Here is a 20051-nt window from a genome sequence, read left to right as displayed (position 1 = left end):
ACTTCCACTGGCTCATCCAAAATCTGGAGAAAATACTTGAAATATTTGGACAGCATATAAATGAGAATTTACCGATGGAGGCCAACAAGGAAGAACAACTCAATTTCCAAGAATTCTCAGGGGAATGACTCTTGGGGGCTGGAAGGTACTGATGACACTTCTGGGAAAGCTGTTGCAAAGCTGAGCCAAGGGAATCCTAGAGAAATACGGATGCAAAGCAAATAGAAACAAGTCCAAATTCCCGAATATCTCATGCACAACTGAGCAGTTTGCATAGTCTGGTTGTTTTAAAGAAGGAAATGGTTTAAAAGCTCAATTTTCGTTGTATATGCTTTTTCTCTCATTTTTTCAAAACCTATGGATATGAAAAAGCGGGTGGGAAAGGGCTGCTGCTGCTTTGAAATTAGGCCTGAGCATGGCAGAGAGGAACAGAATGAAGACAATATTTCTGTGTCTTGCAAACATTTGCTCAGAGAGCAAGTTCTTTGCATTCTTGATAGTATGGGTAGGAAAACTGCACAAGTACCCAGGCAACGTTACTGTTTTATGAAGGTTAAGTGGTATGGTAGTGCAACACTGCTGAGATCTCTGTACAATTACAGGCAAAAATGGACTGAAAAACAGGATGTAAAGAGCCTTATTTGAAAGAATGCCTTGATTCATTTTTAATTCTATTGTGGTTTTATGATAGACTTTTGAATACCTTGGCACTGACTGCACAGAAATGCTCATAAAAGATGATAACAGGACAATGACTGATTTTGTTAGACATGAAGGCTTTGGACCAACGGCATAAACAGTTGATCTTTGTTCCCATGAAGGCCCCTTCTGGTATAAAAAATTGGTATATTAGTGATAACTTGATCAAACTATATAGATCTTAAATGCAATAATTTTTGCCTGCATGTTTCCAAAATAAATTCCACTGTGGTAAACACATTAAAGGAGTCACAGAGACCTTGAAGTTGTCCAGTACTTTTATGAAGTGAAATAATGTGGTGATATATTTTGGCTGCAACTCAGACCAAAGTTACAAATAGGAAAACATTTTGGAAGATGTACTGTGAAAACACTGATTTTTTTCATGTCATCTTTTTAATATAACACTGAATATCTTTTGTGTCATTTTTTTTTAGATGTCCCATTGAACATACTGGTATGAAGGTAGTTGTATTTCTGGTCTTTGAAGTCAAAAAGATCAGACTAGCTTACAGCCATTAAGAAAACACAGCTTTTAATATCTTTTATTCCTTTTGTATTCTGCAGAAGATGTCAAACTTTTACCTTGATCAGCTGGTTAAAAGATGCACATGCATCACTTTCATGCTCTAGAAAAAGAGATGGGAATGAAAGGAAAGTCTCTTGAAGGCTTTTCCGCATCTGAACATTTCCATGATGACATTCAGTTAAAAAGAGTAGACTCAGACAGAGATTTTAGTGCTGATACACTATCAACCTCTGAAAAAAAATGCTCAGTTGCATTTTGACTGAGTTATTTCCCTGTGCTGTTTAATATGCTTCCATCTCATTGTTTTATTCTTTTGTGTCATGCATGAGATCATTGAGCTTATTGTGACAAATTGCACCTCAAGATAGTTGATTCTGCAATGTAAAGTGAAATCCCACGTCCTGTAAGATCAGCTATGTTTTGCCACTGAATTTAGTGAAGCCGAACTTATAGTCTTGCCTTCATTCAACAACTCTGTTCTGTAAGCTTGGAGATGTGGAAAGCCCATAGCAATATTTTTTTTTTTAATAGAGAAATGCTGCAAGACAATTTGCAGCTGTCACCCAGATGCTGATCTTGGTTTCGTTTCTGGGTCAGCTTTGTTCTGAATTTCTTCATCCTTGAAAAATGCTCTTTATTTCTGAACTGTTCTTACAGAATAGTTTAGTGCCCAGTTTGACTTCCACTGTCTTTCATTCCTATATAGATGGTCCTGGATGTCTCGAAGGTTTAGTTCATCACCACTGTACCTTTTCTTTGTGCAACCCATATTTATTCCTCCCTGGAGTGATGCAAGCTGCTCACTGGATTTTTCAAGAGCTGCTAAAGATTTAGGAACATGAGGTTTCTGAGTGCTCACTGAGACACCCATTGATCTCTTCGTTGCAGAGGGCAATATGCCTGTAATAACTTGACCTCTTTAACCAGCCTCTAGTAATTTTCTGAGCCACTACTAAGATTATTCATATAATATTAAATATTTAACAAAACAATAAAAATAGGACAGAGGAGAAAGAAGATATCTTCTGTCTCTCATTTTCACAGCGTGTTATCCCTGCAAAGTTCTTAATTTAAAATACTGAAGGAGATAGATTTTCTTCCTTCAGCTATAATGGAAGTAGAAAAGCTTCAGACGCTCAGGAAGTACCAGAAAGGAGAAAACAAAAGCTATATCTTTTTCCACTAGCGAGGGCACCTATCCAGAGATTTATGCCATCAACTGCGCCAGAATTATTGGTTTCTCAGCAAAATAAATACATTTGTAAGTTACCAGAACTCCAGTATTGATCATGACAAAAGTGTTCCTGACTGGGTAAGAGGAAGTACATAAAACAGACGAATACTTTGGGTTATACTGTTTTTACAGCTGCCAAACTGAAGCAAATGTGAGACGTTTATCAGTTATAATGACCTGCTGGTTCTGTCTCACAGCAACCACCCTTGGAAAGTTGCAACACATTATTTAATGTTTGCAGCTTTGGGCTCTGTTCATGACAATGAACAGAGCAAATTAATTAAAATTACTGTACAGTAATGGTTTCCTCTTTACCAGTTATGCCAATGTCATGCCCTGAGCAGTCTTCCCGTCCTCTTCCATGCCTTCTTTCCTTCCTGAAGCCTATTCCCCTGTATTCAGCCCTCCTGTCTGTGCAGCTCTGTGCTCCTGGGGACAAGGACATGTTGGAGCAAGTCCAGCTGAGGATTACCAAGGTGGTCTGAGGGCTGGAGGACCTGGTGATTGCAAGAGTTTGGCTTTTTTATCCTGGCAAAGAGAAGTTGCACAAGGAAGGATCCCTCTGCTGCCTTCAACTCCCTTTGCCTTCCTGTTATTCCAAAGACTTATTTTCTTTTTATTTTGATGGTAGTATATAAATAAAAGACTAACAAAGTTCCCAGGACTCCTGGATCATGCACTCCATGTGATTTGCATTTTGCTATTGCCTGTCTTGCATCCAAACCTGTAAAGTATGGTTTTAGGAAAAGAGTTTTAGTGTTCCTTATTGTCAACATTTGCGTAAGTATTGGCCTTTTCAAGTCTTCCTGTATCTTGCTGTTCGTCCTTTTCCTGCTTTTATTCTACTGTTGTAATAGATTAACAAGCAGGAAGGTTTCTGGATAGATTTCATTACAGGTGTCAAAAAGACGTCTTTATCCAAACTCTATTTCTTCTATGTAATTACAAGAAACAAAACAAGCACCTTTTTGTGCACTGGAAGACAGTGAAAAAAAACCCCAAAACATACTCTTTTAACTACAATGGCTTTCCATTTTAACTTTAATTTACATTATGTGTAAATAACCAAAGATATAAAACCATAACCTAGGTTTGGTATAGAAAGAAAAATTATCTTTAAAATTATATAAATATATCATGTGCATACACACCCACTTCCCACATAAGGGAAGGTTTTTTCATTATTAATTTTTTGTTTTTATTTGAAGCCAATTTTTTTTTTCTATAATTACTGAATTTTAGCATATTACAATGTATTTAGGATTTTTCCCTGAAAAGCCAAAGAGGAATCCTGGCCCAGTATCCATTCTTAAATGTTTATCCTTAAGTTTTCAGTTCTAGAAACTCTGTTGATGTGAGAAATTTCAGCATAACATCAAATAAAGGGTAATCTGCAGACTTGTTTTCTTTGGCAGTTCTTCAAAATACCATGAATACTCTTTATTGTTATTTGGCAATGCGCTTGTGTACAGTATATCTGACAGAAAATGCCTGTAGACTGTAACATCTCAGCCAGCTCATCCTCCAAGGTAGTATCCTGAGGTTATATTTCTCAGTCTCCCTAGGTGATCTCTTTTCAGTAGCAAAAAAAGTCAAACCAGCACCGATATTTTATATATATGCCCCATTTCTCAAAGACATGTCTAAAAGGTGTGTTTTTCCCTCTACAGTACTTGCTTCCCCAAAAACGAGCAAATTTCCTAATGAAATAGACAAAACTTTCAGAAATTGAAGAGAAAAAAGTTTGAAATTTATAGTAAAGACTAAAAGCTTTACTTTAGACAGCAGCATAAAACTAAAGAATTTCCATGATGTAGAACAGGGCTGGCCCAATGTAAGTTCCCACACACCAGACAAGAAAACCAGATAGAGAGACTCTCTTGCACAAGGACTGTGTACTACCACAGGGTCACAGGTTGTTCCCATTTTTTGCAGAAGCTGAGGTGTTGGAGGTGATGTGCTGCTTTTGGTTGGGATACAGTTGATTTTCTTCATAGTAGCTACTATGGGGCTATATTTTGGATTTGTGCTGAAAACAGTGTTGATAAAACAGGGATATATTCATTATTTTTGAGGAGTGCTTACACAGAGTCAAGGACTTTTCAGCTTCTCATACTGCCCTGGTAGCGAGAAGGCTGGGGGTGCACAAGAAGTTAGGAGGGGACACAGCTGGCACAATAGACCTCAACTGACCAAGGGTAAATCCTACACGACAGGATGTCATGCTCAGCAATAGAAGTAGGTGGAAGGTGTAGGGCGGGAGGGCACGGTGTGGAGACTGGTTGGGCATCGGATGGTTGGTGGTAAGCAATTGTTTTCATTTGCATCACTTGTCTTCCTTGGGTTTTATTTACCTCTCTGTTATTTTCCTTTTCATTACAATTTGTTACTATTATTGTCATCATCATCATTATTTTCATTTTTATTATTCCGTTTTATTTCAGTTATTAAACTGTTTGTCTCTCAACCCACAAGTTTTCTCACTTTTATCCATCTGATTCTCATCCCCATCCTGGTCGGGGTGGGGAGTGAGTGAGTGTCTATGTGGTGCTCAGTTGCCGGCTGGGGTTAAACCATGACAGATGATTAAAAAGACAGAAAGGGAAAAGCAGCACTAATGAGATTCCCAACAGTTTCCTCAGTGCAACAGGCTGATTAGCATGAGCCTAAACACTGAATTGTCTTCAGTGTATGTTATCAGTGAGCCATGACAATAAGGACTTTCAAGAAAAAGACACCTCCTAAAGGTCATATCCACCTTACCTGAACTTTGTCCTTATTTAATTCCTCTACAACACAAGCTCATTCTCCAGTGGGAGAAAGTTCCTGACTTCTTGCTCAGGTAGATGAAATCATGGAGAGGAGAAAGTATTTGCAAGCTGCATCTCCCAGAGTCGTGGTCCAATGTATTTCTAACCACTCCCTAAGTGAGAGCTACTGGACTGGTTGGTTCAGAACAGGGAACTAAACCAAGGATTGAATGTGAAGGAGCAAAGGGGAGAATGCACAGGGAGACATCCTATTACAGTCATCAGCTAGGGTAGTGTGGTGGCTACATTTTTTCCTGGAGTAGGCTGGGAGGAAAGGCGAGCCTTTGAGGGTGGAAGAAAGCTTACTCTTTAGTGAGGAGAGGAAGAGAAAGGAGAAATATGACTTGCTGTTCTTTCCTTGATAGGGAATGGTGTAAGGAGCTCTTGCATAGTAGGTGTCCTCATTCAAACTCCATCTACTTGTAGTCATCCCAGAAATCAAGGTAATTTGCTCATTTTCACAAGGACCATTGTTGCTTTTGACCAAAAGAATGTTAGGTATTAGAATATTAGAATTAGAATGTTAGATATCACAATATTAGAGGCTATTTTCTGACTGCTCCTTCTTTTGCCCCACATGCACAACTTATGCTGCCACTGCATAAGTAACCATCTTAACAGCTGGAGACCAGCCCTGCTGCGGCATCAGATCAATCTGATCAGATGCAATGTTACAGATTTCCTTAAATGAAGGTTTTCTTCAACAATCCTACATGAGAAAATTCACTCAGTTGTATAACTCTGACTGGGTAGGTATCACGAGAACAGCTTTTCCCATTTTCTGCATAGTAATATTGTACATTTTAAACAGGTCCATCTTGCATATTAGAGTCAATGAAGAGTTCATGATGTCTCAAAGAAAAACATATCTATCCCTTCTTAGAAGTACTTCTAAGATGGCCTCATAAAATCTTGTAGGGTTCAATAGGAAGTTAGAGATGTTAGAGAAGAAAAAGTATTTGGATGGTCATATACAAGGATTGTTTCATTTTGGATCAAGGTATAGAACTTACCCAGGAGTGCTCAGAAAAGGCAGACCTCCCTTATTTTTATTACTTGTTAACAGTCTTTATCAGATTTTCTGCATGTATTTTAATGCTTCACAAACATATTTAAGTCATAACATAACACACTGATTTTATGGTAACTTACAACACCAGAAGTTTCATTAAAATATTTTCAGTATAAAAGAATGCTCCTGGGATACTTAGATACTATACTACACTGTCAGTTAAGAAAGTCCAGTCAACTGTGCTTTCAGAACCCCAAAAGATCAAAATAGCTTACATTTCCAATGTAAAATTACCTTGTTTTTCTTTCCCCTCATTTTGCATTCTATGTAAACAGAGTGAATAGAAGGAGGTACAGCATGATAAAATGTGTTTTGTGATTCATAAGATGTATATTCACTGTCATGTTTGGGTGTGATTCATATTTCAAATATTTAATCTAGTTTGCTTTTACAGTCTTCAGAATGGCTGCAGCTACAACATCTGGGAAGATCTTACTGTAATACAAATAGTGTAAGACATTTTGTTCTGGTTTGAAGTTCACCCAACTTTATCTCTTATATCTGATTTTATTCTTGCTCTTCTTTCCACAGGATCATCACCTACACAAAATGCTGCAAAATTATGCATATTTCTAAAGCTGCATGAATCAATTCAGCTTTGGTACTCAAAACTTACAACCAACACTTCTCACTTTCTTAGTATGTAGTCTTTTGGCACATTGCATTGGACTATGGTTATCCTGTAACATTAGCAGCATTGTGCATTGTACTGTGGGAAAAGCCATCGCAATGTGGTGGAATTTCCACAGGAGGAAGAACTAGTTCCTTCCAAACCGATTGGGTTTTAACTTTAATATAGTCTTTGGAAATGGATCAGTATGGAATTTTGTGAGTTATGGCCAGTTTTTCAATAAGTCTCAGTAAACTGAGTTAAGCCTATTTTTTTTTTTTTTTTCCAGAAAGTTCAACTCCTGTTTAGGCACAGAGTCTAGTTACACTCTGGGTTCAGAAGTGAACCAGCTTTTTAAAACAGGCTGGTTAGCCATCCTGTCATGGTGTGGAGCCCTAGTTAGCAAGATCTGCTGAGAGGATGCACCTTCTGCTGAGGTTTGGTACCAAACTAACATATCTACATAGGTCCTGAGTTGGAGGTGGCTTATCACAATCCATCTTCAAATGTAGGGTTTACATGTGCCTGCCTTGAGGCAACTACATGGGCTTAATCCAAATGAAATGGTCACATTTTCAAGAGTGTCTATCATGTAAGAATTCATTGTCTGGCTTCAGTGAACATGAATATAGTAGACAGTGTCAGACAAAATTAGAGAAAAAAATGTTAGCAAGCATCCTTGATACCCAAATTGTGTAGACCAAAGGCCAGATGAGAGGGCAGAATTGGCTCAGAGTGGTAGCTCAGGGGAGGCAGTGGGATGACATTACCAGGAGTAGGGGGAAGGAGAAGGAAACAGAAGAAAAATGAGAGCTGCACCCAGGTGCTGCTGAGCTGTGATGCACCCTGGAAATCCTTAAGGATTCCCTATAGGATCAGCCAATGAAGGTCTGCAGTGTGCCATTCACAGATACAATAAGTTTTCCATGAGGAAGCGGTAGGTGCCAACAGAAAGGCAGACAGTCAAGCATGAAAGTATGAAGTCTTTTGCTGAAAAATTTTCTTCCCTGGTTAGCCAACCAAGCTGTTTAGGAGAAGACTGCATGACAAGTGCTTCATGGTGGGGGTCCCATGCCTATATTATGTTTTGCATTATTTGACCTCATTCCCTCTCAAACTTCAGCAAGCATGAGACTAGGAAATAATCTTTGTATGGGTAAATTTGAATCTCTCAACTAAGTATGCTACTAATATTGTATAAAAGTAAAATGCAGAATAATTTTCTTGTGGGCTGTTCTTAGGGTAGAAACTAGAAAACTCTCCAAGGAGAAACTAAAGAATTGTCTCTCTCATACTAGAAATATTCATCCATCTTTCCTAATAGGTAGGACGCACAAAAGCCACATCTGCTAAAAATATCTGCCACTGAACAGAAACATATGAGCTAGGTTATATAAATGCCTAATTGTTTTAACATGATGAATAAAAACGAAATTAGCTTTGTAATTCCTATAAATCTCTCTGTCATCATATATATTTAAAGGAAATGTAGGTATTTGGACAAGAACAAGCTAAGAAAAGAACAACAACAATATGTCTGCTTTCTCTTGTATTTTAAAAACATCTGAATTTTCATAGGTCTCTTCCCATTCAATCGCAACTTCATGGGTATTGAAAAATGAGGCAAATTTAGTGGTGCTGTTAGTCAGCTTATTACAGATTGATCATTTATCACACCTCACCTCCACATTTTGCTATGGAGCAGTATGGATAACAACGTAGTGGATGTCTGCTATAGACTGCCTGACTGGGAAGAAGTGGATGAGACCTTCTACAGATAGCTCGAAGCAGTCTAATGTTTGCAGGCCTTGGTCCTCATGAGGACTTTAACCACTGAGATAACTTCTGGAGGGACAACACAGCAGGGCATAAGCAATCCAGGAAGTTCCTGGATTGTATTGATATCTTCCTAACCCCAAAGATAGAGGAGCCAACAAGGAGACATACTTTGCTGGATCTTATACTTGCGAACAAGGAAGGGTTCATTTGGGATGTGAAGGTCAAAGGCAGCCTTGGCCGTAGAGACCATGAGATGGTGGAGTTAAGGATTCTGAGGGGAGGGAGCATGGTAAAAAACAAGCTCATTACCCTGGACTTCAGGAGAGCAGACATTGACCTTTTCAGAGATCTTCTTGAAATAATTCCATGGGACCAGGTTCTAGGGGGAAGAGTGGCCTAAGAAAGTTTGTTGGTATTCAAGGATCACCTCCTTCAAACTTAGGAACAAATAATCCCAATGAGCAGGATGTCAAGCAAAAATGCTGGGAGCCTTGCATGGATGAACAAGGAGATCTTGGGAAAACTCAGACATTGAAAGGGAATATACAGAAGGCAGAAGCAGGGACAGGTAGCCTGGGAGGAATATAGAAAAACTGTCTGAGCACGCAAAGATGCAGTGAGGAAAACCAAAGCCCACCTGGAATTGAGTCTGACCAGAAATATCAAAGGAAGCAAGAACTTCTATAAGCAGTAAAAGAGAGGGAAAATGTGGACCTGCTGCTGAATGGTGCAGGGGGCTTCGTGACACAGGATGTGGAAAATAATGAAAGCCTTCTTTGCTTCAGCCTTTATTAGTAAGGTTTGCCTTCAGGAATCTGAGGTCCCAGAGAGAAGAGGAAAAGTCTGAAGCAAGGAAGACACACCCTTGGTGGAAGATGATCAGGTCAGGGAATACTTGAGCAAACTGAACATACATAAGAGCCTTGATGGGATCATGATGCTGTGAGAGCCGGCTGATGTCACTATGAGACCATTCTTGATTATCTTTGAGTGATCACGGTGACTGGGAGAAATGCTAAGGACTGGAGGAAAACAATGTCACTCCTATATTCAAGAATCACTAGAAGGAGGACCCAGGGAACTACAGGCCAGTTAGCCTCATCTCTATCCCTGGGAAGACGATGGAACAATCTTGGAAGCCGTTTCCAGGCAAATGAAGGACATGAAGGTGATTTGGAGTAATCAGTGTGGTTTTGCAAAACAGATTTCATGCTTACCCAGTCTGACAACCCTCTATGATGAAAAGACTGCCTTGACAGATTAAGAGAAAGCAACTGATGCTGTCTGCCTGGATTATTCAGGAAAGCTTTTGATACTATGTCCCATAAGTTCCTCATAGAGAAGCTGATGAAGTATGAGGTGGATAAGAAGACAGTGAGGTGGACTGAAAACTCACTGAACAGCTGAGTCCAAAGAGTTGTGATCGGTGATACAAAGTCTAGTTGGTGGCCAGTAACTAGTGGTAAAAGACAGGCACAGACTGGAGGAAGTCCAGTGGAGAGCTGCTAAAATGATCAAGGTACCAAAGCATCTCTCCTGTGAGGAGAGGCTGAGAGAGTTGGACTGTTCATCTTGGAGAAGAGGAGGCTGAGGGTGGATCTCATCAACATGTATAAATACCTTATGAGGGGCTAAAGAAGACAGAGCCAGGCTCTTTTCAGTGGTGTCCCATGACAGGTCCAGAGGCAATGAGCACAAACTGAAACACGGGAGGCTTCATCTGAGCATCAGGAAAAAACGTTTTCACTCTGAGGGTGACTGAACACTGGTACAGGTTGTCCAGAGAGGCTGAGGAGTCTCCATCCTTGGAGATACACTTGAAAACTTCTTGGACATAGTACTGGGCAACTGGCTCAGGTGGCCCTGATTGAACAGGGGGATTGGACAAGTTGACCTCCAGAGGTCCCTTCCAGCCCTAACAGTACTGTTATTCTGTGATTCAGTAATTGGCTCTTCCTTAATTCCTGCAGCGCAAAGTGGATCATACCTGCATGCAAAACACTTGGGCAAGCAAAATAAAATGAATGTAATTTGAATTCCTGGCACAATTTCTCATGCTGTAAAAGCAGCTGTTGAGATAAATCATGAATATGTTATTAGCAGTGTTTTATGATCTCCTCAGATTTTGAGGTCTTGCCAGTCCAGCCTTCCCCCGCAACTCCCACTGTAAACTTATCTCAAAGAAATGTTGAATATCCATCATTAGCATAGCAAGTTTCCAAGTATTGTGACATGAGTCGTGTAAATTCATGTAGTCACTGTCAAAGCATTTATAACAGAGGCTTATTTTCAGAAGTGAACTCTTAGAGAGGACAGCATTTTTTGTAAACAAATGACAAAGAACTAAAGAGTGGCTGCAGTTTTGGAAGAGGATGGAAGCCTGATGTGTGCAGAGGTGGCTTCTGGACCCATCTCTGGTGGGTCCTTCATGACCTAGTGGTGTTCCAGGACCAGCATAATTTCCCACCCCATGTTATCTGGTACTTCAAAGCTTTGATCCCATGTACAGCAGAACTATGGGCTTTGTCTCAGAGGCCAGCTTCTACCACAGTTTGAAAAGCTGCAGTTCTGAGCTGCTTTCAGGCAGACCTGAATTTGGATCAGAACAGACAATTGGTTCATGTGTAGAACTGAAAATTAAGGCAATTAATCCTATTGATTTTTTTTAACAAAGGAGATATCCCAGGACTGATGATGGGCAATGGAATGAGGAGGACATAAAATAGCTGATTTCTGACTGTGCTTTATCTAATTCCTGCTCTTAACCTTTTTCCAGCACCTTGCAAAAGAAATAATTGTAGTCAGCAAGGGAAGAAAAATTTTTACAAAGCCTTTTTTTTTAGACTAAAAAAGTGAGGCAATAACGAATCCAGCTCTTTCTGTCCTGTTTTGTTCTCCTCTCTAAGGTACTAAAAGCAATGGAGGACCAACCTTCTCCCTCACAAAAATGCTCTTCTTTTAACTTAATCATTAGCTGCCACCCAATAAAAGCTTTGGGGAATGGACCCCAGCACGAACTGGAACACCAGTGACTGACCCAAGGGGGAACCTTGTTGTCCATTAAAAGATGTGTTCATTAGAGGAGCATCCTCTCAATTGTAATGATCCAGGGAATATCACTAACAGCTATCTTTCAGTGGTTTGGCAGATTATTGTTCAGATGCAACATACTATTTTGGCATTATCTCTGAATTGTTCTTTCTGGAGAAGTAGATTCAGAACTTTCAGTCAGAGCTTGGTTTATTGCTAGGATTTATCACAATCATAACCACAAATCTTCAGTGAGGTATGAATTATATATCTTTATCTAAATGGACCCCCTTGTTTCTGCTACCTTCAATGTACTGTCAATAAACAAAAGCATCTAATCCTTCAGAAGATAAACCAGTAGTTCACAACACTGCCAGGACTGTCCATGCCCCATAGCTCTTTCTAGATACTCTGCCCTTCAGGAAAAAGGCTGAATACATTGTGTCAGCTGGTGGGAAACACTGCCTTCAGATCTTTGATGGACAGAGGAAAGTCTTGATTCCTTGTTTTCATTTTTTCCCTGGGGTTATTGAACATGTCAAGTCTAAAATTAAAGCTCACGATGCTCTCAAAGCAGATTGAAACCCTAGCACTGACGGCTTTTGCGGGCTGTGATGTCCTGCCTAGAGACAAGTTTGTTTATGTGGTTGAAAGTGGACTTATTGGGTTTTCCCATTGCTTTTTCTTTGCTCATGCTAGTACAGTCTGTTCTCACAGAGTGTTGTGCTCCCAAGAAATACTTTTGAAAAGAAAAGCAAACATTATCTTCTATATCTGTAGATATCTTCTCTTTCGTTCTTTTATTTGTCATTTTAACCTTAATGATGTGATATCATAATCCTCTTTGGCATCAATGCAATATTGCTCTGCATTGGTCAATGGTCTGCGTTGCTTGATGTTGTAAATGCAACTGGAAAACCAGGTTGATTCGTACACCTTCCTATCCTGTTCCTGTTTTCACATCACTGAACAGCTCAGAATCTTTATTTTGGGTGTGTTCAGATTTTACCATGAACAATTCAATTACAAATTTGCCTCATTTAAAAAATATGATTTTGGGATGCTACTTCAAATTTTGGAAATTCATGAACTGAAAGACTTTGCCCTACCTTCAAACCCAGCAGCAGCCTGTTCACAGCAGTGATAACAGAATGATGAAGGCTCCAGGATTGTCACTCTCCAAAAAGTACTAGCCTGGCTCTGCCAGGCACAGAAGTCCCTTTGCTCTCCTCTCTTTCAAACACATGGAGATTGTCTCCTAACAGCTCACAGGAAACATCTCCTCATGCTCACAGGTTGTACAAAGAGCCAAAAGTTTGCAGTCTGCCAAGCTCTCCCATTCTTACAGGAGCTCAGTTCAATTGTTACATTTAATAAAACATCCAATGATTATTTTACAGTTTGGGCAATCAAAAACATTTTTCTTGTCAGTGAAAACAACTAATGACTCCCACTACAGATGGGCACAAATAATTTATTTTTCATATACAAACAAAAATATTGTGTGTGTGGCTTCTGATATAAAGTCTCACGTAATTCTCTTGTTAATTTCCCTGGCAATTCTGATTGCTGCAAAGCTTCATAAATGGATCAGCATTTCTACAAAGTCATACCTTCATAGTCAGAATCTTGATTCGAAGCTTTTCCATTTGTTTGTTTTGCTGCACATTATAGATCCTGTATTATATTTACTGAACATTTGCTACTTACTGGTTTGTCATGTTGGATATAGTGACTCAGTTGCTCTCTATGCTTTTTTGAAAGGTTGCTATGAAAAAGGAAACTTTGTGCTAAAACGCTTTGGTCTTTATTTTGGACCATTGATTGGAAAAGGTTTGCAGAGGTAATATGTATGCAATACTACCTGGAAAAAAGGCAGTGAAAGAGACCATGTATGTTCTAGACCCATGAGGTATTCCTGATCCAGAGAGAATGGAAGTCAACCAGAAGCCTTTCCATTGACCGTACTGGATTTTGGATCAAGTCTTGTGTATATAAGTGGCGTCCAAAGGTCTGAGCTGTTCACAAATGGTCCATGTCTGTTGTAGTTACCAGGAAATGCAGGGAATGGGCCAGAGTTCAAAGCTTCAGCTTGTTCAAATCCAAGTCAAACTGACAAAAAGAAAGATGCCATTATCCAACCTGTTGCAGGTCTTCCAGAGTGTTGAGTTTCCCTGTGATTCAACTTCTCAGCTATTAAAAAAAGTAACAAAAGCTTTTCTGGCTAGAAGTATATTGGGAAGGAACTGGTAAATCTCAACAAAGGGAAAGAGTCATTCTGAAAATGGCCATAAAAATAGCTGGACTGGAAATTAGGAATACAGTGACTTTCTGAACCAGACCTCTGATATAACCACAAATGCACTGAGTTTTGAGGTGAAGATTGGTAAGTGTAGGGAGAGGAATTTTATGGGAGCATTCTGATCCTGGCAAAGTCAGTAGCTAGAGAGTGTCTTAGGAAAGGACTGCATGGTACAGTGTATGCCATTGTGGGGACTGGGTTCAATGAATATATACTATTATATTATAAATACACTGAAGACTGGAAAGTATGCAGATACTGAGGAAGTTGCAGGAACACACAGGATAGATTTCTATGTACACTGCACTAGCTACTGAATAACCTATTCAAGTGCAACATAATGTCATACTGGACTGAAGAACTAGCATGGGGCTCAAGAGTTATATCTCGTGTTGATTTTATGTGTAATATTTAAGAGATAATGGGTGCTTTGGACTTGAATTGCCCATACTAAAAAAGAAAAAAAAAAAAAAAGACGACCTGAAGAATTCTGTTCACTGGATCAAACAACTTTTGGTAAAATATTTGCAGGGCATCTTCACCTGCACAGATGGAAAAGGCCTGCAGACATCATTGCATAAAAAATAACCAGAAGAATTAAGAATTTGTTGATCTTTTCTTGAGAAAAAGTGCTCCAGAGGAAAGCTGTTTGCTATATTTGAAACAAGTTCTCTAAAAATAATCCTGAGGAGGATTCATTTGCAATTCCAGGCACAGTTAGGTAGATATAAACTGCATTCAACATTTGTAACCTCTTACTTATGTTAGCTAATAAAAATATCTTCTGGTAATGCTTCACATATTGCCAAGAGGTCTAGTGTGTATCATGAACAGGAGTGAGAAGACAGAAACCTGCTGCTCTTGCCTATAAGTGCTCTGAAAATGACTAACAATTACTTTATGCAAAAGGAGTCCTATAATATGACCTGGTTTATCAATCTCATCTTCCGGAATACAGAACCAGGTTTCAGCTCTACTGCACCTTTCCACACATGTCAGAAGAGTTTTAAGCTCAGGTTGTTACCAGTGTGTCTGCTGCTGCTGTGAGGAATGATAGACATTGTGTAGCAACAGTTGAATGCCACAGAGGGCAATGTCTGTTTGACAATTATTAATTGTTCAGGGAATTTATGGAGAATTCTCCAGAAGCATAGCCAGCTATTATCACTATTTGATTAAACCCTGAAAAGTGAAATTGCAGATATATTAAGAGTTTTTGTGTTTCCACTGAGTCCTTTTCATGTCTAGCGAGCACATGGATTTTGAGAAAACCCAGTAAAAAAGGATCAGAATGAAACATCTTGACTTCAGACTTACAAAAATGCCATGAGAAAGGTAGCACTGAAGGACAATATGCCTTGCAGTCACAGAAAATCTATTAATCCCTTCTGTCAGTGGTGACAGCAACAGACAAAAAATGCTTTACTTACTGATTAAAATAAAAGGTGACTCACGCAGGCAACGTGGGTGAGTAAAATTTTTCAAGGCTGCCTTTCATATTTGACCAGTGTAATGATCATGTTGCAGACCTTTTATGGATGATTTGGAATATATGTGAGCATAGAATGAATGTGGGGTTGAGAAATAGCTTTTTTCCCACGTATAAACGCTAACCACATGAATCTGAAACGAGCCTTAAAGCCATAGTTCAAAACAAGCCCTGTTGCACTGGGCTGAACTCTAGGAATTCTTTTCAGTGTACAGAAAGAGCAGGAAATGGGAGCTTGTGCCCTTTTCAGAGTCAGTTTAGGACACCATAAGTCCTGGGAGAATGGAAGCAGAGCAACTGCTGTCTTCTCCTAATCAGAAAGGTCTGTCATCCATGATCAGGTTGTGCATGTATACTCCAGCCCAGTAGGCACGATTGCACAATCCAGGTAAATGGAATTCATACAAATTAAAGTTGGGAAAAATGGGAGCACTTTGAGTCTTCTTGCATGAGCGGCATAGTTTTCAATGGTGTGGAGTCAAATCCTGTCTTGTGTTCTCAGTCTTGGACCTTGACTTCCAGTCAAGGCCATCCCCTGGGGTCAAGATTTTCTTCCCATGTGTCATAAAAAGAGTTAGAAGAGCTTCATTGGACACTAATGAACTGGAGTAGCATGCACAACTTTAGAGCTTTTCCTTGGAGTCAAGATGGGCCAAAGCAACTACAAGGAGGTCAGCTAGTTGGCATTCCTCACTCTGCAGCCCAACATGGCCTTTCCTCAGATGCATGCTACCATCCCTTGGCATGGTCCTATTACCTTCTGGCTCAGAAAGTCTTCTTTATTGCTGGAGGGTGATTGCCTGTGTACAGAATCATCAGATTAAAATTTCTTATCTTCTTGAGTACAGCTATCATGAAATGTTTTTGCTACATAGGCCAGAATGTTGTTGGTGGTGTTGCTGCTCCTCATCTCTTTCAATATACAATCAATGAAAAAATTAGAGTTTAATATGTCCTCATTATGCTTTTGCTCCCTCCTGGATAATTACTGAGGCCTCGTGATGTGGTGGCCAGGCAGGAACGCCCTCTTTTCAGCATGCAGCAGACTGTGGAAATGCAGCACTGGTGTAATATGGCTTGAGCACTATCCTGACTGCTGAGTGGTGTTGCCTCCTCAAACCTGTAGAGACAGAGCAGCCTGTGACATGGGTGCTCAGGATGAAGCCTTGAATTTGTGACCTTGCTTGAGCAGATGGTGCAGCTAGACCTGGCACATGTTGACATTCCTGGGAGAAAGAATCAGGCTTGTATGCATCCTCCCTGTAGCTTTCCAGGTCGTGTGCTCTATGTGTGTGGCCATTTGATCTATAGAAAAAAATCTGCTTCATAATAAGGCTGAAGTCCTTTTACTTTTCTTGCATATTTCTTGGTACACATCTTGACTTGATTCTATTTGCCATCACAGATTTTCTTGGAGCTACTGCTCCTGTCTCTCCCCTGTCCCCATTTCCCTTTTCTGTGTGGATCCAATCTGAATTTCACCACAGCTTTGGGGACCGGTGGAAGCTTCTAATTTATCTGAACCCTGCACTCCTGTTCAACTGCTGTGAAAGAAGTGCTTGGTATAGCCAGAGTTGAGTGTGTGGAGACACAAGGAGAGAACACTGCAGATGATGCATGGAACACTGGCTACAGGACAGAGAAAAAGCATACACTGATTTATTTCTGCCAGTAGTTATCTCCCTCTCTTTGGGTTCTCCATAGGTATGAGCACCTCCTCCTGCGGTATGACCTGTTCTTCCACTTCTTCATGGGCAGGAGAAGAAAACAGATGTCCTTTGGGAGAAAAATTGTATTTTTCCTTATTCTGTGCAGCATTATCCTACATTCATGTCCCTGAGGTATTAATTGTAGGAAAACCAGAACAAAAGTAAGTTAAGGAGGTCTGAAGCATTAGCTTCAACCACCCCCAAACATAGGGGAAGTTTTTCTCTTACTATGCTCAGGCATGCAATTGTCCATCTTTTTGCTGTTGGAACTGCCTAAAATCACAATGACACTTTGAAATGAAGGGTATTTGGCTCCTAAATCTACATCTAAGTCAGTGTGGACTATAAGTTTCTTGCAAAAATATGTCCTGTTTAATAGTCAGATTCTGATCCAATTCTAGACATATCACTTCCACAACCTTTCAGTTACAGAAGTATAATCCAAAGTGTATATTTTTTTAAACCTAATTGAATTTATTTTTGGAAGCTCTTTGGAGATATATCAACAAGAAAGAGGCAATGAGTCAGTAGAAGCAAAGCTTTATATGCTCAGCAGCATTTTTAGTAATTCCTTCCTGCTGTACAACATCTTAGTATTCTGAAAAAAAAAAAAAAAAAAAAATCACATCATCACTGCTGGGGTCTTCCTGGCTATATTTCTTAATTTCTGAAACCATGTAGTTTAAAACAAGTTTGAAATGGAAAAAATTACTATATATTGTCCTTGTGACATTTTTAATGTTGGAATGAGTTGGGGCCCTTGCAGGGATCATCCAGCTAATCCCTCTTTCCAAGCCGGGCACTGCTAGAAGTCACTTGACAGCATCTGGACTGGATTGCCTGAAGGAAATGTAGGCAATCTTGGGATGTCTGGCTCTTGTCAATACCACTGTACATATTTAATGGTGATATGATGCAAGCAAAGTCCTCCTTTCCTGCTCAGCCTTGTGATCTCAAGGTCTGCAAGCAAGTTTCTTAATGCTTCTGTGAGACCAGACTGTTTAATCTGTCATGTAGGCAATTTAAGGATTTCCATTGCCCTTTTCTTCTGCCAGCAACTGGAAGTGTAGTCAGGACCACACAGCCATAAAAAGTCTTAGGACATGTGTACCAAAAGCAACAATTGTAAGTTTAGCATGTCCCTGTTTTGGCACCATTTTTTTTTCTACATACCAGGATACTAATGCATGCAGAGCAGGTTCTTATTATTTGACAGTTTCCCACACCTCCTTTTTTGCTACCTAAAAATGCAGGAATAAATTGGGCTGCTATTTGTGGCGAATCTGGGTCATATCAAACACAACCTTATGGCTGCTTTTATAAGAGTCAAGACAAAGCATAGTGAAGGGTTCTGGTTTTATTCCTCCCCATTTTTAATATAAGCCTCAAATCAGAGTGACTAGGCAAGGACTCTGAGGCTTAGTTTTGTGTATTCTAAACGCTGCTTCAGTTAGTACATTAGTGCTTTTTTTAATATTGGTTAACTCTGCTGACAGCTGCCAACTGAGACTTCCATGGGGCTACTTTGAAGTTTGTTGCACTGGTTTGTGGGACCTCAGAGGTTCCTCCTTCACTCACTTCTCTGTCTTTTCCACTGTATTTTTTGGCAGTCCAGTCTGCTGCAGAAATCCTCCAACTCTTCAGTTAGGGTAAACATTTTTGAGGAATTGTTGCCGCAGATGTAACTAAGTAATGCACTGGTGTCCTTGGGAGCAGAAAGGCTCAGCAGTCACTTCTCTTAAGTTCCTGCTACCTCTTGTCTCTAGACTGCCCATCAGCCATAGTCTGTCAGGTCTTGGGGGAATGAGTACCAGGGAAGTCAGGTAGGTTGGAAGAAGGGATTCATTAACTAAGCCTTTTTCTTAACATAAATTTAAACCATATAAAATCATTTTGCTGGAAGGCACCCCCTAGATAATTAAGTCCAATCATAACCTGACTCTGGTATTAAACCACAGAATCATAGAATAGTTTTGGTTGGAAGAGACCCTCAAGATCATCGAGTCCAACCATTAACCTAACACTGTCACTACACCATGTCCCTAAGAACTCATCCACACCTCTTTTAAACGTGTCCAGGGGTGATGACTCAACCACTTTCCTGGGCAGCTTGTTCCAATGCCTGGCAACCTTTTCCATGAAGAAAGTTTTCCTAATATCCAATCTAAACCTCCCCTGGCACAACTTCCGGCCATTTCTCTTCCTATCACTTGCTACTTGGGAGAAGAGAACAACACCCTCCATGCTACAACCTCCTTCTAGGTAGTTGTAGAGAGTGAGGAGGTCTTCCTTCAGCTTCCTTTTCTCCAAGCTAAACAGCCCTGTTTCCCTCAGCTACTCCTCATAAGACATGCTCCAGACCCCTCACCAGTTTCCTTGTCCTTCTATAGACCCATTATTCAGGACAGCTGGTGGGATAAAGAAAAGGGTTAAGATTCTTCCTTTGTGATTTCAGCTTGGCTTCATATTAGCATACTACAATATTGTAGCACCTGATCTAAAAACACCAAATATCCTGGCTCTGCATTTGGAATGCTCCTGCAAGTCTTATTTTCCTTGTCCTGTCCAATTGCACTGAACAGTTATATTATCCATTTATTGCCAGGATGTCAGCTCTAAAAAATACAGCACAAGTCATCACCATCCTCCTTTCACATGTTTATGAGAAGTATCTTCATGCATTTTCCCAAGTTGCTCTTCTCATGAGAAAGGAACCTCCTCATAGATATTAATAAATTCAATAACTACATGTATTTTAGCATATGCTGATTCTATAGTAACTGAGAGA

The sequence above is a fragment of the Caloenas nicobarica genome, chromosome 3 (assembly GCF_036013445.1).
Source record: "Caloenas nicobarica isolate bCalNic1 chromosome 3, bCalNic1.hap1, whole genome shotgun sequence".
NCBI lineage: Eukaryota > Metazoa > Chordata > Aves > Columbiformes > Columbidae > Caloenas > Caloenas nicobarica.
The sequence above is the reverse complement of the archived record's forward strand: the minus strand, read 5'-3'. Positions refer to the sequence as shown.